This window comes from Talpa occidentalis, unplaced genomic scaffold, assembly GCF_014898055.3.
Source record: "Talpa occidentalis isolate TD23 unplaced genomic scaffold, MPIMG_talOcc4v2.1 talOcc4.5, whole genome shotgun sequence".
Taxonomy (NCBI): Eukaryota; Metazoa; Chordata; class Mammalia; order Eulipotyphla; family Talpidae; genus Talpa; species Talpa occidentalis.
In genome coordinates this window covers 26,129,275-26,154,117 of record NW_023604861.1, presented here as the reverse complement: position 1 = coordinate 26,154,117, position 24,843 = coordinate 26,129,275, and the positions used below count along the sequence as shown (strand labels likewise).

Genomic DNA, 24,843 nt, shown 5'->3' with positions numbered 1-24,843 from the left:
ATGGCATAGTCTGGTCACTCTACTGTCTATCCAAAAAATCAACACGGAATGATCACCACCATAACAACAAAATATGAACTCCCTAATGTCAAACATTTTTTTTTAAAAGATTTATTTGTTTATTTATACATACAAGCACTGGGTACAGTCAGAAGCACGGGAGGGTGAGAGAATTCACCAGAGCCAGAGCGGGGAGCAGAGCAGGCAGAAGGACCAAAGTACAGTGCTGAGTGGAGCAGCAGGCGGCAGGAGAGGCCTGCGCGCCATGTGGGACCCTCCTCCGGTGGCCGGGGAGCAGCCGGGGATCGAACCAGCGCTGCAGAGGCTGCGGGCAGCTTCGCAACCCAGCGTTCAACCGCTGCGCCACTGAGGAGGCCCCATTTTTTTTTTTAATATACAAATTTTCAAAATGCTACACACTCACTGATGTGACTTTCTGGGTTAGCATTACCAGGAAGTGAAATCAAATTTTCTGATGTTCATGCTAATCAGTGAGAATTACAATGTTGTTCAACTACAAATCAGTATATTCATAACTGCAATTTATACATCAAATATACCATTTAAACTCTATTCTGAAAAGAGTCACAAAATGAAGCAATTATTTCCTATATGCAACTTACAATAATCTAGTCAGATCTCTACCGCTAAAAATGGAGGGTGTCTGTTATCAATCTGGGAAATAGAACATGAAAGTATTTTTTGACAGGGAATGACTCTCCTCATGTATAGATTCATAAGACTTTCTGCAGATTTCAGAGTGAAAGTGATCATGTTATCCTATGTCACTACCATAAAAAGCATTTGTAGACAGAAGGGACAATATCTCTTGACTGCATATTATATAATATAATAGAATATCATATAATAGAACAGAATAGAAATATTATGCATTATTTCATTAGTTCTGACACATTATTATCCAGGTTTTACAGATGTGGAAAGTTAAGTTAAAAAACTAAATAACCTGTTACTTGTTCTTGCATCAATCTAACTCCAAAGTCAAAGTACTCTTGCATTGGAGATGATACCATTCATTCTACAACAACGTGTCAGATACATATCCTCAAATGCTCTTGAAAGTCACTATACTATAATGAATCTAGCTTTTCCTTAGAAGATTGTAAGACATGATTACATAGTTAGAGACATAATGGGTCACTATATCTTTATACAAAACTGAAATGATGATTCAACAACAATGAGGAGAAAGATTAGGTCTTTTTACAAACATACTTAGGTCAAGAGCAATATGGAATCTGCACCATCATTCTCACCAAAAGATATGGCTGAAAGATAGTGCAAATGTTCTCCCTTAAACTGGCAAACTCAAGATAACTGACCTAGAACCATAATTATATGGGACTGTGGCTATACACACAAGTCAGGTAAGGAGCCGATGACACAAATTTTGAAAAGTAATGGCATGCCCACTTCATTTTCTGCTGTCTCAATATTATCATGTAGTGTTTTACTATATAGCTTTAAAAGTCTCTCTATAGAGACAGGTGATAGATAGATGATAGATAGATAGATAGATAGATAGATAGATAGATAGATAGATAGATAGACACATACACATTCATAAAAAGATATTTGTATTAGCTGTGCTATAGTAAGTTCTTCTCTATTCATATAAACTATGGTCAAGGTTGCAAAATGTGAATTCTGAGCTAAATATAGTTACCCTCTGTATTATTAAGATTATCTGAAGAGCATTTAGAGAAAAAAAAAACAATATAACAGGCAGTATAGAGAAAGAATTTCATTAAAAAAATTGGTACAGGTAAATTTAGATAAAGACTCTAAAATCATATTAGAAGAAATTGTATTTCTCTATTTTAAATAACCATATAAAATATAAAATTCCTTGAGACTCTTTGGCCAGCCAAGTGTAGGGGTAATGGAGGAAATGAAATTGCTTATTTGAAGTCTTGATCCATCAATTCATGGTACAACTCAGTTCTGTTTTACTGGTTACTAAATAAACAGTATCAGAATTGGAAATGCATTTAATGCATGACTCAATTTCCATAAAAGTTAATTTCCTGACTTTTCAGTTTGATTGCATCAGAAGTTATCCAGTAAAGGAGGGCAAAACAAAGCCAGTCACTCCTGCTTTGGAATAACTAAGCACTAATTTGACCAAACATTTCCTTCCTTCCTGGGTATTTCTCAAAGCCACTATTACACTACAAACTTCAGCAGAAACATTTTTTTTAGAGGCACATCCTTCTGTCATGTAATTATATACCATGTATGTATACTACATAACCTGAACTCTGAGTCTCAAACCCTCATCAGTGAAATGGGAATAATGATACCTACATCACCGTGTTATTATGAGTATAAAATGGATAAATGTTTCTAAGTTTCTATGGTACATTGTAGGTGCTAACAAAAAATAGCATCATTTCCCCTGTTTTCTAAGGAAAATAGTCCAGAGTAAATTTTCACAATTAGGGATGGTACATCATTAAACCACTGTTTACTTCTAATTTTGATTTTCAGACTTTAGAACAGATATATTACTGAAGTAAGAGTCACTGCCACTTCTTACATGTAAGTCCAATATCTGATTCAGTTTATAAATATGGGAAACAATCTTATGAGAATTAAGTAAATAACGAGGCATTATACTATAGATAGTATTTGAATGCAATATTTTTTAACATTGATTTATAAAAGTTAGTTCATGTTAATCTAGGGTGGCCAGTTTGTGTAATGCTCTCATAAGCAATAAGGAATGGAAGAAGGGCCTCCCCTGATGGCTCAGGCGGTTGAGCACAGCACTGTGAAGCTGTCTGCAGCCTCTGCAGCACTGGTTCGATCCCAGCCAGCTGGCGAGGGTCCCACATGGCTCGGCAGACCTCCCCTGTCTTGCCCGCTGCTCCCCTCAGCAGTGTATTTTGTCAGTCTGCCTGTTCTGTTCCCCGCTCTGTGTCTGGTGAACCCTCCCGCAAATCTGGTCTGTACCCTGGTTCTTGTATAAATAAATAAATCTTTTTTAAAAAAGAAAAAAATAAGAAGGGAAGAATATCAGTCTTTGAATTCCTGGGGTTCTAGACCATTTGTGATCATTAAAAATCTGCCACTCATGGGACTCCCTGGTGGCACAGAGGTTGAGCGCTGGGCTGGGAAGCTGCCCACAGCCTCTGCAGCATCGGTTCAATCCCCAGCCTCCCGTCAAGGGTCCCACATGTTGCTCAGACCTCTCCTGCCATGGCTGCTGCTCCCCTCAGCAGTGTACTTTGTCAGTCTGCCTGTTCTGCTCCCCGCTCTGGCTCACCCTCCTGCATTTCTGACTGTACCCAGTGCTTGTATAAATAAATAAATTTAAAAAAAAAAATCTGCCACTCATAAAATTATGTGAAATCTTGTACAGCTGCTTTTTAACTTGTTTGAAAGCACCTTCTTACATATAATTTTATTTCACTACTGAAATAAAAAAGTATATCTGAGTACTACTTACCCAGAATGAAAGAAGGGTATTTCTTCCATCTCCCAAATAAACCATGCTTTTGCCATTCTTTGGTAACTTATTCTTTCTTCATTACTCCCCAGTCCCACCCAGCCTCAGAAATCTCAGAAACCTCCTGGCCTACAATGCATACATCTGACAAGCACCCTTAAAGTTCTCCAGACTGACTCATTACTTTTCCATCTTAATAATTAAAAAATCCATACCATCTAGTCTCTCAGCCTCCTATAATTCCTATTATCAAACCTATTTCATTGTCTTGCTTCCCTGATTTACAAGACCAGGCTCTTATTATTCTTAGGAACATTCCTTCAAAAGAAGTAAAGGGGACCTCAGAGAGCATCCACACCTTGGGGACATGGTGAGTGGGGAAATGAGAACACAAAAGCACGAGTCAGACATTCAGGGCTCACAGCCTGTCTCCACCAAGCTGTTTTGTAACCTGAACTCTGAGTCTCAAACCCTCATCAGTGAAATGGGAAAAATGATACCTACATCACAGTGTTATTATGAGTATAAAATGGATAAATTTTTCTAAGTTTCTATGGTACATTGTAGGTGCTAACAAAAAATAGCATCATTTCCCCTGTTCTAGGAAATCGGGCGTGACTAAGAAAGGAAATGTTTTCCATGATAATATCCTTTTTTTTTTTAACAATCTGAATGAATCTGTATATAATTACATGACAGAAGGATGGCATCTTTGTAGGTCCATCATTTTAAAAATAAAAACTACTCCAACAATGGACTATAGTGGAGCATTATTGGTACTTTGGTGGTAGGTATGGTGTGCTAACATATGTCTGAAGAGGTATGAACCTATCAGTGTTGCAAACCAACATCAATTCAATAAAAATAATTTAAATTAAAAAAATAAAACTAAGGGCCTCCCCTGGTGGCGCAGTGGTTGAGCGCTGGGCTGTGAAGCTGCCCGCAGCCTCTGCAGCGCTGGTTCGATTCCCGGCCCTGGGCAAGGGTCCCACATGCCACGCAGACCTCTCCTGCTGCCCGCGGCTCCCCTTAGCAGTGTACAACGTCACTCTGCTTGTTCTGCTCTCCACTCTGGCTCTGGTGAATTCTCTCACCCTCCCACGCTTCTGACTGTACCCAGTGCTTGTATAAATAAATAAATCTTTAAAAATAAATAAATTAAATAAAACTAATTCAACTTTGTGGATTGGGGCTACATATTTTCCTTTTGTTTTTTTTACTAAACAGCCTATAGAAGACTTGCTGACCTGTCAGTCATTTAAAATATTAATAGTTGTACAATATTAATATTTGTACAATATTCCCACTATACTCAACATTGATTTTCAGTATATATGAATTATTAAATTAGTGAATTATAAAGTAAAACTTTTATAATTGAACTAGACCTTATAAATCAACTAGCTAGTCATGGGTTTGCAAATGAGAGTCTTTGATACAATAGACTCTTCAGCCATTAAGAGTATTAGAAGCAAATTTGACAATTAACCCAGTTTTCCAATTTTTGATACTTTGGTTTTTATGTAACTCAAATGCAATTAACATTTTAAAGATCTGTACTTTATTAATCTTTTCCTTTGGCCATAGAGCAAATATTAAAGGAAGGACTCAGTGATTTATGTTTTCAAGCTTCCCCTCAGTGACCAATGTGAACACTATGAAGTTCTTTAATTAGTATTCTATGGATAAATGCTCTATAAAGTTGAACAAATGTCTCCAATTTAAAGAAAATTTTAAGTTGAATAATTTAGTGAAGTCCCTAGCTTCCAGAAGACATAACTTGTTTTCTTTATAATAGTTTTATTGATGGTAAAAATTCCTTTTTCTAATAAAAAATAAAACCTAAACTTCAACTTTTCCTCTAATAATATATGTAGAAAACATATTTCTTAAGATATCTACAAAGGCACTCCGGAACTGCCTATATTTATCAAGTTCACTTTATAAACTCACTTTATGAGTTACAAAACTGTAACTCAGAAAGTGAAAAATCGGTTCTATAAAACTCTATAGGATTTTTATCCCAGGAAGATTAGTGTTCTAATATCCCATTCATTTATCAGATGATTTACTAAAGGAAGGTAAATACTAGAGTTTTATGTGATGTTTTAATTGTAGCACTTCAAATAAGCAGATTTTAAAAAGGTATCTGCTCCTATATTTTTAGCAAGAATTGGATGCCATTTTCCAAAGCTAGCTTTTTTTTTTTTTTTAAAGATTTATTTATTTATACAAGCACTGGGTACAGTCAGAAGTGTGGGAGGGGAGAGAATTCACCAGAGCCAGAGGGGAGAGCAGAGCAAGCAGACTGACAAAGTACACTGCGGAGGGGAGCAGCGGGCGGCAGGAGAGGTCTGCACGCCATGTGGGACACTTGTCTGGTAGCCGGGGATCAAAACGGCACTGCAGAGGCTGCTGGCAGCTTCGCAGCCCAGTGATCAACCGCTGCGCCACCAGGGGAGGCCCCCAAAGCTAGATTTGATGACTTTTCTTCGTCACATCCAACTCAAAATTTCTTAGAATACTTTATATTGAAAATATAAGACTCTGAATTAGATTTTGAATTTTACATAAAAACTTGATCTTGCTCACAGATATTTGAATAAAGAACAACTTTAACATTTTAACATAATTTAGAAAACAATGCAGAAAATGACAAAGCAAAATATACTTTGGGTACAACACTTCTCTGGGTTTCAGACTTGGCTGATAATGAAGTAACCTTTGCAGAATGCTGTGCCTACAACTTAGACCAGATCGGAAACTCAACTGGTGAAAATAAAACAAAGAAAAACAGTCCTGTCATGGAGCCATGAAGGTACGAGTTTTCCCTGTACTTCTTCTCCATCTCCTGTCTAATCCCAGATAACTCCCTTGAGGTCTTCAAAGCTCAGCAAATCCTGTCAAACTCCTTTCTACCACTGGTGATCTCTTATCAACTGCATCCACTTAGTTTATGTTTAGAAAAACATCTTTGAGTTTTTGACTCACGCAGGAATTATACAGACTAATTTCTTGCCTCTACTGAAGTGTGAGTTTCCTGAGATCAAAATAATTTTATTGACACTCTGGAACTGTTTCTATACTTTAATGCTGGCATAGAGTGGGCATTTCAAAAATGTTCTATGAAGGGACTAAAGTGAATAAGTGGGGATAATGAGGGCCAAATGGAATGATGTATGTTAAAAAAAACCTCTGTAAATCAAAAATCATTACAAACTCCAATCTTGACTGGGGAAGAAGGGTTCAGACAAAGAGACATGGTGGCTATAATAGCTAAACTGTGACATGAAGAGGCATTAGACCAGGAAAGGAAAGAAGGGAGCGCATATGCAAAGACAGAACTAAAAGTTGAGAACATCTTGGCAAGTTGAGTGACTGAAAGAAGTTCAGCAAAGTAGCATGTTTTCTTTCTTCGTGCTGTTTCTTCTTTGTGCCTCACCAGTATATAGGACATTAACATTCAAACATTATAACTTTCAAAAAGTTTTTGTATTGACAATATCATTTGTATTTCAGAGGATTCTAAGACACTTAATATACTTTTAGATTAAGTATATTATTTTAATCATCATGATACAAAAATTTATCTAAATAAAATGTGGAGATTACAAATTATAGGGCATGAAATACACAGCACCACATAATACAATTATCAATAGCAAAATGTGGCTAAAGCATCAAAATTCATATGTTTCTTATTGAAAAACTATCCTTCCCTTTTACTCTGTTTATTCTTAAAACAAAAAAAATCTTGTAATATAAATCACTTCTCTTTGTTTTTTTGTGTTTTGCTTTCTGATGCAACTCATGAATAGTAAAACATTTTTTAAAATATTAAGAGAAATCAATCTAGACTAATCTTGAATTCCATAGTGTGCTTATTATTATTAATTTGGAAATAAATACAATGATTAAGGAAAAAAGCATGAAATTACACTCTACATAGCCAAGAAATATACTTTCAGACTTCTATTATAATAATTACTTTCCAGGATCTTGAAATAGTGATTTGGAGGCTCTGACTATATCCTATTTCTCCATGAGGTGTTTAGTATAGGTCACCAAGTTAAGTGCCTTGAGAACAAGGCCAAGAACAACCGGACATTATGGTGACTGCAGTGAACAGGCACATAGATCCTGATAGGCAAAAAAAGGCAGCAACCACTACTCACCTCTATACAACTGTTGCCATGTCAACCGAAGGCCAGATTGTTAGGATTCTTAGAAAGTGGGAAACTCACAATTTTTGTTTAAATGTCTATTTTAAACATGACACCTTATTTATATGGTTGAAAAATCTGTCCAGATTGAATAAAATATGACTATGGGATACAAGTTAGCAACCTCAATTTGGTATAATATTTCCTTATTTTGTTCAATGTTCTGACAAAGAACACACAAAAAACTTAGGAGCTTTTGCATTTGGCTTTTAATAGATGACTTGGATCAGATCACACCATCTTTGGAAAACTTCAATGGCACCACAGTGCTAGCCAGAGTTAAGTACCGATTTCTCAAACAGACATTCATTGCTCAATAAAAGAAGTCCCCAATGTTTAAACTATGACATCATCCCCAGATTCTTAAATTTCAGGTAAAAGGGACATACTTCACTCATACCTTTTCCTCCTCTTTTTCAAAACCCATCTTACACATTATTTCATTAAAAAAATGAAATGTTCATTTTCTTATCTTTATGACTGTCTTGGTGTTTAATTATTTGCATTACTGGCAAACTGTGTATCAAATAGTGCCCTGTAGTAAAGTTATTAGCATAGTAGTCCTCTCCCATTAAAATCACTGAGTCAGGGTCTGTCTTAGTCATTTATATGCATCCTTTTTCCCTGAAAGTGCATAATACGGTAGGCAATAAACCAAGGTGTGTTCATAGAATCGAATATCTTAATTTCCCTTTTACATCTAGCAATTTGGAAAATCAAGTAATTTGATATTTATTTGTAATAGGTATTTGTGTATTTTTCAAATTTAGATAATATAATAGATACATATTATCTATTAGCTATATTAGATCATGCTAATATGCAGGTTAAAGATCATGAGTCTAGGGTGAGGGGGGGAGAGAGAGAGAGAGAGAGAGAGAGAGAGAGAAATTTCTTAACCAAAGTCAAAGTTATTTCATCCAATTCCTTCCAAGTAAGAAGGCTACCTCTACCAACATTTATAAAACAAAACAAAACTTTCTTAAACTCCCTAAAGCCATTACACAGGAAGGATCAATAATAAGAGAACAGGGTTGACAGTGAAATATAGCAACAGAGATAACAATGTTGCTGCTTCAGAAGAACATCAGAAGCTACACACACAGGCACATGCACACGTGTGTTCACACTTGCACAAAGGAGTAATGATATTACAAGAGTTGAGGAATTCTTGGATCAAGCATGCAAATGTAAAGATAACTAAATTTAATTCTCAGTGATGCTTCACAAGAAAATAAAAGGCAACAAAAGACCAAACAAAAATAATGCAAACCAGCTCATTACTGTAAATTTGCATTCTTATTCTGAATTTTCCAATTAAGATTTAGAAATGGGATCTTAAAATTTCCTACAGAAAAAAAAAAGATGAAATTTTATTAATATTACATAAAAACAAGATCAAGATCTCTGTTTATATTTTCCTCTCAAAGGATAGACAGAGTTCCCCAATATGTAGTATAAAAGAATTTAAACAGTAATTATAGGAAGACTAAATTAATGCAAGAAATTGCTACTGAGCAGTCATGGTTGACATATTGTGCCAATTAGCCAAAATACAGAGACAATAGCAGATAGAGCCTGCCCTCCAGGTGCACAGCCTTTAGTAAAGAGGGCACAGGAAAATGAACGGTCACAATAGGTTATGAGAGGAATAACTTATAACTAAAATCTCTCTATGGCATACTTAATTCTTGCTCAGAGTGATTGGACAAAGAAAGTTTCCCAGAGAGCTGGCATTTGAAGAATGAATGAAAGACATAAAGGAAGGTCACAAAATGTAACTTTGGTTATATGTAAGGATGAGGTATAAAAATGGAAACAGGACAATTTTAAATCCACTGTATTTTCTGATTAAGAAAGATTGGCTCTTATCCTAGAGGATGAAGTATAGGTTCTCCAAGGTAAAGTCATAAAATCCAAAGTTAAAAAAAAAAAAATCAGTAGGAAAGCAAAAACTTAAAGATAAAAATACAGCAACTTAAAAATTTTTTGAAGGTGATATATACCTAAGCACAGCAGTAAATTGATAATGGTAATCTCAAGTACCTGAATAAATAATTTATTATATGTAAACAGTATATTTGCATTGATTTCCAATCTCTTATGTTTAAGATGTTTTTTGACTGCTAGGAATTCAATGTGTAGGCAATGCATGCCTGCTCCATTTAAGTGTTCAATAAACTGCATTTCAATAGTCAATGCATAGAAAATGGACAAGCAGTTTAAAATCTCTACTACGGTAAAAGTGCAATAAATGTGGTGCTCATGAAAGAAATAGAAAATAGGAAATTTAAGGCCAATATGATGTCAGATTTTTCATGATTTCAGTTCTGATTTGATATACAAAATGGTCTATTTCCCCTTACGGTACGTGAGCTACACCCAGACATGTAAGAAACTAGAGTATATTTGGGTAAGCAAACTACAACCTGTCACTTTTCACTCATCTCAAACTATTTCCAATCTTTTGAATCAATCACTTCAATTATATCACTTCTCTTACAAGTCCAGTGCTCCTTTCTGCTCTCTTCTCTATATATTTGAATTCCTGTAGACATGCTCATTAGCTAAGGAAAGTTTTGTCATTATGAAGTACTGGAAACAGAGATAAATCCCCTGAAGATTTTCTGATCCATTTCTTGACCTATTTTATAAAAAAAAAATCAGGTTCCCTAGCCTTCATCATAAAGAATTTCTAACAAAATAAATGTGCTGATAAATACAAGAGCAACTTGCTGAATTACCTAAATCTGTTCTAAGACTTCAACAATGTATAGATGTTAATTGACAACTTTTTCTTCTTCCAAAATAAATAAATAATATGATGATAAATAAAAATCTCTAAGTATTTATAAAACACAAAATGGTATTCAAGTGAACTAAAATATGCTAATAGAGTCCTTTGAACTCTCTAAAAATGGAATTCATTCCTTATTTTCAATTTTGACAGTGATAAAATATGAGTATTCTTATCCACAGAATTAATGAGTTCCATTAACTCTTAAAATCTCAAACTTCAAAATGTATATACTAGAAAATTAAGAAATCCTGTTATATCACTGTTACCTGCATCAATTTTATTTTATTTTTCACTAATTAAGAAAAATAAATTATGGATGTGTCAATGACAATAAATCCTTTTAGCATACAAACATGATTGCTGTACATATTTAAAAATAACTATCCTGAGGGCCTCCCCGGTGGCGCAGCGGTTGAGCGCTGGGTTGCGAAGCTGCCCGAAGCCTCTGCAGCGCCGGTTCGATCCCCGGCTGCTCCCCGGCCACCGGAGGAGGGTCCCACATGGCGCACAGACCTCTTCCTGCCGCCCGCTGCTCCCCTCAGCAGTGTACTTCGGTCCTTCTGCCTGCTCTGCTCCCCGCTCTGGCTCTGGTGAATTCTCTCACCCTCCCGCACTTCTGACTGTACCCAGTGCTTGTATAAATAAATAAATAAATAGATAGATCTTGAAAAAAAATAAAAAAATAAAAAATAAATAACTATCCTGAAACTAACCCCCCAAAATGTCTAGTGTTTAAATGTACATTATGCATTAAAATGAGTTTTTAAAGGTTCTCTTTACATTACTAACCAGTTTGAAGATAATAAAGCAAGACACTGGCTTGCTGATGCTGTTTTTAATGACAATCATATCTGTCCTATAATGTTAATGTGTCCTTAAAGACGTGTGTACTCTTGTATCAAGGAGATGTTTCCACTTCATGTGTTGGATCACTGCTTTTCAATATAGCTGAAAAGACTCTGTTGATGGGGTTCAGCTCGTTGCACAAAGCCTGAAAGGCCCAGTGGTTACTAATAGGAGGTTATGGCGAGTGCTAGAATCCATAAGCCCATCCTCTAGAAAGGTATCTTCACATTTCCCATTCAGCATTTCTTGTCTTCACATAACCAGCCTAATATATCTTTTAAAACTTTCTTGCTTTCTTCTCAATGGATCAAACCAGGCTATTTCCAACCATGAGTTTTTCCACCCTCTACCCACCTGTTCCTTACAAACCCTCACTGCTGTCCCTGGACAAGAAGGTCCTTCTCTCAACTCACTTGCCCACAAGGAGTACCACAGGGGCAGGCATGGTTGTAACAGGGCAAGCGAGAATATAAAGAGGCTACAGAAGGAAAAAAAAAAAAAAGGAGGGAAGGAATGGAAATAGAAAGTTAAGATGGTCACAGGTCAAAATATACCAAGAATTAGGAATAAGCAATAGGTATAAAATGAGACCTTGCCAAATAGAATACACACTTAAACAATTCATTTCAATTGAAAGAACATACTTTGGTTTTAAAAAACAAATTAGCTTATGTGTATATACATAAAAATATGTATGCCTCAAAAACAGTAGACAAGCATTGCTGTGACTGCACATCAATAGAGCGCCCATATTTAAGAAAATGTTAAGTATTACTGACTTGCATCCTATCAGGAAAAAAATTGAGAGTAGAAGTAAACTGACTTGAAGGCCACTTAATGTGAAGTGAACTATGTCAGATTAGAAGATCAGAAGAAACATTCATTTCAGATCTCAAGATTCTAGTATATTGCTGGTATTCTCTAAAAGTCAAAATGGAACCTGAAAAGATTAACAAAATTAGATATTTATAACTCAGCTGAAAATGGAATATATGTCAATAGTTAATAGTAACTCCAGAAATAGCTTTTGGGATATATAGTTTAATCATCTATATAGACTGACTTAGAAAGGACATTTAGGCCGGCTAAGAACATGAATTAATGATTTCATTTTGTTTGCTGGTAATTATTAAGTCTAACCTTTTTGTTGTGAGGATTGAGTTTCTGCATGATATTTAGAATTTCATAATTATAACGGGGTTACATAAACTACTACAAGAATTTCAGGAGGAGGGAAACATAAAGCTTTTCTATTGTTTCTTCTTTTTGTTTATCATGCACGGTAAATTGACAATACTTATTTAAACACTTTTTTTTTTTTAATCTGACCCTTTTCTTCCTGGACCAAGGAATTTTCTTCGTCACAGAGTAATAGAGCTTGAAAACTTCAGCATCAGCAGGGAAGGCAGGCACTCCTTAGCCAGCCACTGTGAGAGAGAGAAAATGCAATTAAGGCTCCCACCAGGGAGAGAGAACTAAACAAAACCTGCGTCTTCACACAAGAGCCTTTTTCTTCAATGCAAACTACAAGGCCTCAAATCTTGTTGGTGAGATGCTAGCATTTAGGACAACACACTTTCAGATTTTCTCACAGCAGATCAAAGTAAATAATGCAAGGGCAGCAAACAAAAGGGAAAACTCCAGTGTGCTTACATTAAAAAGAGATTACAGGGGACTTACAAGTGATTGAAGGAATAGATGACATTTTTAAAAACATAAAACCAAGGTCTTTAAGTACAGCTGGCAAATAAAGTCTAGTTGTGTTACTTTAGCTAGAGTGACAAACCACAAGTGACTTCTCATTGGTTTGAAATAAAAACAAAACAGTGACTTTAATTCCTTATATAGTATTTGCTGTATCTCAAGTTATTCCTGAGGTCATCCCTTCCCAGGTCTTAGGATTTTTCAAAGCCTAGTGATGGCAACTGATAAAGGGAGCCATTAAAATTATGAGCCTTCTCAAATCAGGATCACAGAATATGTAGAGCACTTTGTGGATTGGAGATGGGGCATGGCTTCACTTCCCTCTTTCTCCTGAGTACAGGAATCAGTCATAAAAGGAGCTCTCCTCCTTCATATCAAGCCAGCAGCTGGAAACTCTTTGCAATGTTAAATTTAGCACGAACCCTTTACCAGGCACTAAACATAGTCATGTGGGTCTGTGCTGCAGCTTTAAATGAGTAGTCCAGGGTCATAGTTTATCCTTTATTTTTGTGTAAAATTCTCATTGACTTTGGTGCAACTCTATAAAGGCAGCAAGGATCGAATATCATCCTTTAATGCCAAATTTACAACAGTTGAACAAAAAGAACGGAAATCTGGGGCCCATGTCAATAAACAAAAGATAAATGTTTGGGAGATTTAATAATTGAAAGGAGTTTCAAATAGGATTTTTTGAACTATTTTTTTGCAAGAGTAATAAAACGGTATCTAGAATTTAGTGACACTTAAACTAGTATTTATATAGTTTGTATAATATATATTATGTACTATCCATATATGTATTTTATATATGCATATATAATATATATCATTTCACATATCACATATTTTTTTCTATAGTAACTATTGTACTTTGGTAGAAGGTTGAAAGCTAAGCCATGAAAACCCTCCGAGAGAATTCACTAATAAAATATTTGCCAAAATCAAAGAGCTTGTGGAGGAAACATGCCAGGATTTAGAATTCATAAATATAAAATCTAGTTCAGACTTTAATATTTTAATTTTTCTGGGAATCGGTATCATAATCAATCCATAAAAGGAGGTTTAGATTAGATCTTCTCTAATGCTACTTACTATCACTAATTAAGAAAAATTATATCAAATTATATTATATTAAAATTACATTATTATTCTACATAGACTGTAGCTCTACCTGAGTCTTATAACCAACTGCTAGGCTACACTTGTGGCATTATTTGTGGGTATATATCTGTGTCTTTATAAATACCTCTCCATATACATTTGTACAAACACATTTAACTTGAATCAAAGAACTGAGTATCAAAGTGATAATTTCCAAATTAAAAAATCAAGTGTGGAAAGAAATATCTTTGAACGATCTGCCATAGCATACTTCATTACAAACACACCAACACCTCTTCTTCCATAAAATGTTAGTAGTTTTAATTTTAGAAAGGCTACTTTTGAAGAAATCAAAGGCATTTGGATATGTTGGGCTAATAGATCATAAAAAATATAAAGACCGTAAGTGGAATTTCAGGTTTTTTACATGTCACAATGAGAAAAATGCGTACAAGCAAGCTTTTGTAATAACTTAAAAGGAACGTGTTCCTAAAGTCTTACAAATTTCTATTCTTAAACATTATTAAAATTGATTTTAAATATTTGTATCTCAAATTTACTTTCATTCAGCTAAAGTGAATATAGGGAAATTATCCTCCAGAAATCAAATCAGTATTGACAAATATGATATTAAAGTCTGTTTTAATTGCACCAATGAAAGAAAAGAAATATTATGTATTACTTATTTAAATTCTTTCTTGAGAAAACCAGACTGCAGAACAATCAGGCTGTATTCATTTCACAAGACTCCTTCTTTTTCACGTGGACAAAGTAAGAAAAGTTAAATTCTCAGTGCTTAAGTTACATATTTATCTGTAACATCATTTAGTCTTGTTTACTTTGTATAATATATGATGTTATTCTGTTTTGAGCACAGTGCATTTAATTTAGAAAGAAACTAAAAGGTGAATATGAAAACTGGCAAGTGTAAAAGCAGTATTAAACTGTCAATCACTGCTGATACTGCAGCAGTTCATTATTTAGCTGAATATGAAGATTAGACACCTTACATTATGCATATCAATTTAAATATAAGAAACAAATTTAATCGTAAGTTTGGAAAGTGCACAGAGATTTGCTTGAACTGAAATAATTTGATTTATCCTATGTAAACTGCTACTTCTAAGCCAATCAGATGTGTGCGCACATAATCAATATAGAAACACAAATCAAAAGTTTTATGTCTAAGCATTTAGAAATTTAGACTACATTTTCTATCCTATATTTCTACAACTCTAACAGTATATTATAAAGTTAACATTGCTGGGGTTGGGGGGATACTCCTGACAGTTAAAAGGCATTTTTAAACTGTTAGTATAATTCTCTGTATGTATATATGAGTGGATATGGTACAATAATCCTGGGAAACATGTAAATTGTATTTCCTCAGAACAAATTACAACTGAATTCAAATATTGGCCAGATATAAACAATGCAATCAAATTCTGGCTTTTTATTGAGCTTCTATTTGACTTAGTATTCATTTGAAACAAAAAAAAAAAATGTGTTTCTCAGGGTCTATGACATTACAGGCCATGAGAGATTCAATGTCACTGCCGGCATACAAATTTATTAGTCTATAAAATTTGACATTCTCTTATTTATTCACAGAAAGGACAAATAAGATATTTTTTCATACTTACCAGAAATATCTGGGAGTGTTTATATGCCGCTCCATCTGGAGGATGCAAATAGTCAGAACTGCTTTACAATTCAGTAGGCAAAAGCCTGCTGAAGGATAACAAATGACTTCATGGTGAAACTGCTATTGAAATTCTTTCAGTATGTGATATTAAAAACAACTGAACAAACAGAGATAAGGGACAAATAGGATTTGAAACAGACTTTTTTTCCTTACAGTGCAAAAGAAAAACAAATGAATGCTCTAGTCAAACCTATATATACCTTTTAGTGACTTCATTGCATGAATTTGCTTAATACATGAAAGTTTTTAACTAAAGTGTCTCTAATATGCCACTAAAACTAATGGCACCAATTGGAAAATGCTTCCTTTACACCAAGAATTATGATTTTGAAGCTTAAAGAAAAAAAGAAGAGTCAACACAACTCTTTTGATGACTTGATTTACAGGATTATTCTTTGACTTTTGGCATAATAAATGGATACGAGATTTTTTAACTATCTGGTAATTAAAATGCTATACTGGGAAAACCTTTTCTTTTTTATTGTGTTATGTAAAGCTAAAAGGGGAATAATGAGTTAAATACTACGAGCATGAAAGCATTATAAGTTACCAAAAAGTATAATTGAAAAATGTTGTTTATTCACTTCAGTCTTTTACAATGGAAGAAGTCCTCCAAGCATTGGCTTCATGAGTCAAACTAATATTAGCACTTTCAGATCATCAGGAAAGTCAAAATCTAAGAAACAAGCATGACTTTACAATGATTATTTTTATTTCTTGCTTTGAAGGGAAGATGAAAGGCTATTTAGCTGCTATTTAGTTAGGTGTTCTTGTTTTATTCTATGGCTGGATCAAAGCAACTATCTCTAAATTTACAAAACAGTTCATAAAGCTCTTGTTAATTGAAGTATAGGCTAACTGATCCACATCAACAACATATGAACACAGAATCTGCCTAAACCCCTAATATTAGGTCTTCAAATGGCATATTATTTTGCTTAAAAATAACCAAAAACTAAATAGCTTATTTAAACTCTGATATATGAGGTCCAGATCTTTCTAACAGAGTTTATATTTGTATCCATATCTAATATCCAAAGTGAGTTAAATCATCGCACAGCAGTCATCCTTTAATAGGATCTAGATTATTCTTCAAGGCTGACTCTCAATGTTTACACATGAAAAAGCATGCCGAAGTAGTGACAGCAGTCCAAATGTAGCCCATCTGCTATTTTATACATTCAGCAATGGTTTACATCAGACAGTGCATGGTGTCTCCCTATACCAATGTCGAGCCATTATTTTCTTGGTAATTCACACTACTGTAACAGTGGTGGAGGTAATGTGGTAACATAGATCTCATGAGATAAAGATCTAGATCCCTAAATCATATATGTTGTTCTAAACCAATGCTATCTCCATAAAAATAACAAATTCAAAAGTAAATGTATTCAAATTTAAATGGGTTTATAAGTATCTTGAAGAATAAATTTTTTCACAGAAACTGTCATTGTCTAGTCAAATCTTAGGTATACATGGAATCATATAGTCCCAATACAGTTTGCTCATTCCTCATATTAAACAACCAGTCTAGATCAGGATCTTAAAGTCTGTTCTAGCTAGCAACACCATCTTCCAAAACCATCTCATCCCACACAGAGCTCACCTTCTTCTCTATCCTAATACTATTAACTGTATCACTCAGCATGTGATTGTGTCTTTTTTTCTGCCAATCATTTTTCTTCTCAGCTTCTTATACTGTAGATCTTATTTCCTTACCAGATTATACTATTATATTCCACCTTACACCCACATTTCATATATAGCCCAGCACAATGCAACTCACTATAAATTCTATGTCCAGTAAATATCCCTGAATGAGTGATATATTGCATTCATCCTAGTTTCCAAAACTTGATGTAGATAGAAATAAATACAAGATTAGTGTGGATTTCAAAGAAACATACCTTCTAAAATAAGTATTTTGTAAAGTTCAGGTATACACATACATAAAGAAATACACAAATATATACACCTGATAACTAGGCAGTAGGAAAAAACACTAAGGATGATTATCAATCTTGACATTATCCTGGAATGATGGCTATTGTTTTTTTTATTTCCTAAAAAGTTAAGAAAATTTTCAGTTTTGATACAAGAGAACAAATTCTGAACACATATTATGTACATGTTACCAAAGAATACTACAGACTCCACCTTATAAGCTTTTTAAATTTAGACATTAGATTGAGAATTCAGTCTCAGCAAACATTTACATATTACAACTCAAAGTCATCTTCTACCATCCATTGGAATGATAGCATATGAGCATGCCACTGCAAAAAGGCTGGCCATCATTCTATTTCCTCTAGCCCTCATAATATTTTTGAGACACTAAGCTCCCAGTTCTCAGTGTTGAAATGCCATGTTCAGTAGGGAGGATATATTAAAATTTGGTCACTAGAACTAGGGGAACTTGGAATAATTTTTCTGACTTCATGAAAAGAGTGCAATAATGAAAAAGGGATAAAATGGGGTGTTGTAGGTTCAAGAGCAACATCTACAAAGGCTCTGCAGAGTATAGAGTATGTTTGCAGAACAAAAAGTTGTTTAGAGGAGCAAAAAAATTTTAATTAAAAAAGGAGAAATAATTGGAACAAAATAAAACAATCTGAAAGTTACAAAATACTGTATCTCTAAGAAAGTTATTCTAAAAGCCTATCCCTTGAAATATCTTTTAGCCTCTGAAGTAGTCATGTACAATTAAAGAACTACCAACTATATTAAAGAAAATATTTTGATTTTTTTTTAATTTCACTGAAATGTTAAAGGTCATAAAAAAAAGCACTGGTGAAGTTGTTCTAAAAGTAATGTTACACTGAAGTAGAAAATTGAACAGTAAAATTAGTTAAAAGTTTTACTTAAATGTTTAGAATTTTTTTAAGATTTATTTTTATTTATGCATATAAGAACTGGGATGCAGACTAGAGGTCCGGAAGGTGAGAGGACTCACCAGAGATAAAGTGGGGAGCAGAGCAGGCAGATCTACTGAAATACACTGCTGAAGGGAGCAGTGGGCAAGATAGGAGAAGGAGGGATCAAATTTATGCCACAGTAACTGGTGACAGCTTGATAGCACTGAGACCTAACCCCTTGTGCCACCAGGGAGGCCCCAATGTTTAGAATTCTTAACAGTCTTTAAGTTGAATTTTTTAGGAAGGGTGACTTTAGAGTAGCTGTTTACTAAAGAACTGAACGTCTATTTCTTTCACTCAAAAGCTATCTAATCAAATCTTTACAATTCAATTAATAAAGTAGTGGGAGACTCTTCAAACCCTTTCAAAATGTAGAGAGACTCTGAATTAAATGTGCATCCCAAGAAACCTAGACCAAGTCTTCTCATCACAGCATCACTCTATCCAAATGTGGTCCTCTTCTTTTTTTTTTTTTTATTGAAAAGCCAAAAGAGAAGCAAATTAATTATCTGAGATCTATTTCATTTACTTGTCAATCCAAAGAGATCTATTTTTTAGTGAAAAAACTGGAGATAAATAAACATTGAAGTAATTCAACCAAGGTCACACCAAGTACACACACTAAGTAGGAGGATGGAGCTGAAACCTACATCATTCTTACGGTTTTACAATCTTTATTTTTATTTAAAAATATATTTTTAAATATTTCTGAGATTTAGTATGAGGCAGGCATTTTACTAAGTGTTTACATATCTCAACTCAGTTTTTGCTGTAATATGTGTGAGAGGTTCGATAATTATCCTTTCATTCAACAGATTAGGAAAGAAAGGATTAGCATTCCCAAAGTTCCAGAGCTAATCTATGGCAAAGGCAGGATACTAGTGGAGCCAGTACAAGTCTCTGCTCTCCAAGTACTCATCTGAGGAGTTAGGAAAAGGAGACTCAGTAAGATGACCTGTGCTGCTAATGGTTCACTGATTGTACTATACCTTCAAAGTCACTTTTTATACTATTCTCCCCTAAGTCCATGGTTATACATCATCCCAAAAAAGGGCCTCTTGCAAGCGCCAGGGTTGATCAAGAATAGCAAATCCACATGAATTCTCTGTATCAAGATGTTCTATTATGATTACATAGATCCGCTTACAGACTAATCTTCCTTAGAAGTAATAATCAACAATCCCATCCATAAGAGAAATAGGCAGAATCGCTTATATCTATTTTAGAAATTTTGAATTGACCATTAAGTACAAAAATCTTAGTTTCCTCTCATATTAACTAAAAAAAATAAATAAATAAAAATAAAACCTTTAAGAGCCTCCCTGGTGACGCAGCAGGTTGAGTGCAGTGCTGTGAAGCTGTCCGCAGCCTCTGCAGCACTGGTTCGATCCCCGGCCAGCCAGGGAGCAGCCCACATGGTGAAGCAGACTGTCTCGCCCACTGCTCCCCTCAGCAGTGCTTTCAGTCCGTCTGCCTGTTCTGTTCCCCACTCTGTCTTTGGTGAATCCTCTCACCCTCCCACGTCTCTGGCCTGTACCCCAACTCTTGTATAAATAAAAAAATCTTTAAAAAATAAATAAATAAATAAAACCTTTAAAGGAGAATGACTTTTCTAAGGTTTTATTTTCTCAGGTAATTCTAACCATATTTCAAACCTTGCTAGCAAGTAACATGTTTAGAACATAGTGTTTTTAAATGGTAGCCATAAATGGTTAAAAAAAATTCATTGAATCAAACAAAATATTCTTTAAATTCCCAGTAAATATGTTTTTTTTAAATTTACTTAGCAATATAAATAAAAGTGTCAAATGAGATATCTCGATTCCCAGCAAAGCCTATTTCTTATTTAGAAGCACATGTCTAGATTGGCTTTTCCACTTACCAAGAAAAATGATCAGAACATAAAGGAATGAGGTCTTTTAAGCTAAAGACATGACACTAATGGGTCTCAATTTCTTAAAGAATGCTGTAAAGATAGGAGTGAATTCACTTTTCTGACTAACAAGCTCATTTCTAAATGCTTCTCCCAAATCCATACAATCTCCTACAGCACTTCTTTTTTTTTTTTTTTAGCAATTCTACAGACCAAGTTTTATTTATTTATTTTTTAAAATGTTGTTTTACTTTTTTTTTATAATAAATTTTATTTTTATATTCCCCATACAATTGCAACCCCCCCATTCTGACCCCAATCCCTCCCCTCCCGCTCCTCACCCCCCAAAAAGTGTCTCTGGTTCATAGTTTTTGTTGATTTTGATTTTCACTTTCTTATAGTTATTCATTTTCCTGGTCCCTTATTTAAGTTTTCTAGATTCCTGCTATGAGTGAGACCACTCCTACAGCACTTCTTAATATGCTCAAGTTCAACAGTGTTTATTTTCTTGACTCCTTGCTCTTCTTTGCCTTTTTCTTATACAGCATCATCCAGTTCAACTCCCATTCCTCTCTAAGGCCTTCCATCTCTCTGAATTGAAGTGGTGACTTTGTCCTCAATCCTACACCATGCTCATTTTACATGGAAGTCATTTATTTGGCATTAGAATCTTCCAAATGGACTATATAAACCATATGATTCACCTTGTGGTACACTTAGCATACTGCATGGCACAGAGCAATAAATGGTGCAGGGTAATAGGTTTTACTGAGAAAAAAACAAAATCCCAAACAAATTAGATTTTGAAATAAGCCAATCATACATTCTAAGCCTTCAACAATTTATATAACGTTGATCAAGTTATTTCATTTCTTCAAACTTCACTTTTACAGTGCTTATCTGGAGATTATAACATCTGTCCTATGAGACTGTTAGATCAAACTTTAAAGGCACATGTACCATGTCTTTTTTTTTTTTTTTTTTTTTTTAATATTAAATTTTATTTTTATATTCCCCCATACAATTGCAAACGCCCCATTCTGACCCCAATCCTTCCCCTCCCGCCCCCACCCCCCAAAAAGTGTCTCTGGTTCATAGTTTTTTGTTGATTTTGATTTTCACTTTCTTATATTCATTTTCCTGGTCCCTTATTTAAGTTTTCTAGATTCCTGCTATGAGTGAGACCATCCGGTATTTTTCTTTTTCTTTTTGGCTTAAAAATATGGAACGCTTCACGAATTTGCGTGTCATCCTTGCGCAGGGGCCATGCTAATCTTCTCTGTATCGTTCCAATTTTAGTATATGTGCTGCCGAAGCAAACACTGTACCATGTCTTGCATAGTAACTGGCACATAGTAGGTTCCTATGTGGTGAATAGTTATTGGGATGAGTAATTTATAACAAAGAGAAATTAGGTTGAACATTAAGAAATATACTGTGAACACTAATGATAAAGGACTGATCACAAAAATCTGCAAAGAGCTGATGAGACTCAACAACAAAGAAAATAATCCTGTCAAAAAATGGGCAGAAGAGCTAAAAAGAAACTTCTCTGAAGAGGAAATGCAAATGGCCAACAGGCATATGAAAAAATGTTCAACATCACTTGTAATCAGGGAAATGTAAATTAAAACTACCATGAGATACCATCTTACAACAGTGAGAATGGCACATATTAAAAAAAACTAGCAACAACAAATGTTGGCGAGGATGTGGAGAAAAATGAACTCTCTTGCACTGTTGGTGGGAGTGAAAAGTGGTCCAACCACTATGGAGAGCTGTGTGGAGATTTCTGGACCTACTAAACATAGAGCTTCCATATGATCCAGCAATTCCACTCCTAGGTATTTACCCAAAGGACACAGAAACATCAATTCCAAAGAGCACCTGCACCCCTATGTTTATAGAAGCACTGTTTACAATAGCTAAGCTTTGGAAACAACCCAAATGCCCAAAAACAGATGATTGGATTAAGAAGATGTGGTACATATACACCATGGAAAATTACTCAGCATTCAAAAAAGATAAACACATGCAATTCACAGCAACATGGATGGCACTGGAAGGGATCATGCTCAGCGAAATAAGCCAGAAAGAAAAAGAAAAATACCAGATGGTCTCACTCATAGCAGGAATCTAGAAAACTTAAATAAGGGACCAGGAAAATGAATAATTATAAGAAAGTGAAAATCAAAATCAACAAAAAACTATGAACCAGAGACACTCTATGGGGGGTGGAGGGTGGGGAGGGGAGGGATTGGGATCAAAATAAGGGGGTTGCAATTGTATGGGGAATATAAAAATAAAATTTATTCAAAAAAATAAAATAAAATGGTATATATGAAAAAAAAGAAAGAAATATACTGTGAGGGCCTCCCTGGTGGTGCAAAGGATTAAGCACCACACTATGAAGCAATCCACAGCCTCTGCAGCACGAGTTCGATACCCAGCTGGCCAGGGAGCTACCCACATGGTGCAGCAGACCTCTCCTGTCTTGCCCGCTGTTCCCCTCAGCAGTGTCTTTCAGTCAGTATGCCTGTTCTGTTCCCCACTCTGGTGAATCCTCTTACACCGGCCCCCACCCCTGCATTTCTGGCCTGTACCCCAGCTCTTGTATGCATAAATAAATAAATCTTTAAAAAAAAGAAAGGAAAAGAAATATACTGTGAGACATGAACATCCCAAGTAAGGTATAAGGCTCCAGTCCCTGACTTTTGTTTCTCTGGGAGTTTTAAGACAGAGGTAACCAACTCTTTTTAAAGTGACTTTTATTATTGGACATGACAATTTCAGGAAATCCTTATTACCTTACAGATTTTATAATCATCTACCTCCCTAATTCTCCAAGTGACCTCAAAATTTTGGGGGCATTAGAAGTTCAAAACAACACTACTTGTCTTTTTTGTACCAGAATTATTAAAAATAAATTAATTAATTAAAGAATTCTGCTGAAGCATTTCTTTTTGAATAAACGTAGGTATTGAAATTATCCCTCACAGATCAAAACTACAAGCAGGTAAAACTATCTATGGCTACTGCAAAAATCGTGTTCACTCATTTTTTTTTCTTTTTAAATGACACACAGTATATCATACTACAACTTTACAAATTTGGCTGGTGACAAAGCTTTTGAAGTACTACCAAATTTTCAGTATCAGTAACTCCCACTGGAAATGCCATAACATGTTTCAGCTTAATGATTTAAGGTTACAAACATTCCTTCCAGAAATATTTCCAACATCTCCCAAGGCGTATTTATTGTAGAAAGTGACTCACTTAGCAGGTAAACACACAGGAAATATTGTATTTCAAAGTAATTATAAGGATTATGATTAATTAAGAAATCACATAAAGAAGAAAATCACAGAGACACATCACACACTTTGTGCAGAGGACAAGTAATATATTGTACTAAATTATAAGCTGGGCAGTTCATGTAAACATATTCAATTAGAAAATTCAATGACCAACTATGCCTTAGGGGAAAATACTTTATTTTCCCAAGGAGATCTAACGATATTTACAGATAGGAAGTCGTTTTCTTCTGTTGATCATCTTTGTTAATGATTATCTCTAGTAAAATAATTTTATAATAAAAATAGAAACCAGTAATTATATTCTCCTAGAAAGAAAAATGAACATTTCCTTTTTATCATAGAAAACTCAGAAAACTTAAGACGAATATAGTCCTTCCACATGTATTAATAGTTCTAATATTGTGAATGCTAATAATCTCCTTTCTCACCTCCAATATAATCATTCTACTAATGGTGATAGAAATGTGTAGTTGCAAACTGTCATCATGGGGCTACCCAGGACTTATCACGTATTCTTTCCAAGATGCTATAATACATACACATGCACACACTTTCATTTTTGTTTTTCTACTTTAAATTTTACCAACAAATGTCTTTTAAAAAAATTGTTAATGAATTCATGCTGAAAGATTTTTTTAAAAGATCATGTAATATTCTGATGACAAATGTCATATGAAAAGGTAAAATAAACTGAAAGTTAGAAATTGAATTCTAATCAAACTCAAAACACCTTATGGTAAGATGATACTCAAGATAATTCTAGATGCCTTCCACCAACCAGCACATCTCCTGAACTGACTCAGTCCTTAAAGGGTCAAAATTTATTATCATTTCAGTTCATCTAATAAGTAATGTTTTTTGCCGAACAAAACCAATTCCCAATAAAT

At 34.6% G+C, this 24,843-nt stretch overlaps 1 protein-coding gene and 1 non-coding gene across 2 annotated transcripts in view; both read right to left on the bottom strand.

Moving 5' to 3' along the window:
- Positions 1-24,843, bottom strand: part of DACH1 (dachshund family transcription factor 1) — a 411,464-nt gene that overhangs the window by 315,897 nt on the left and 70,724 nt on the right.
- LOC119259978 (U6 spliceosomal RNA) lies at positions 21,856-21,962 on the bottom strand. The gene has a single exon (XR_005128625.1). It is a non-coding gene; the product is annotated as a U6 spliceosomal RNA (small nuclear RNA).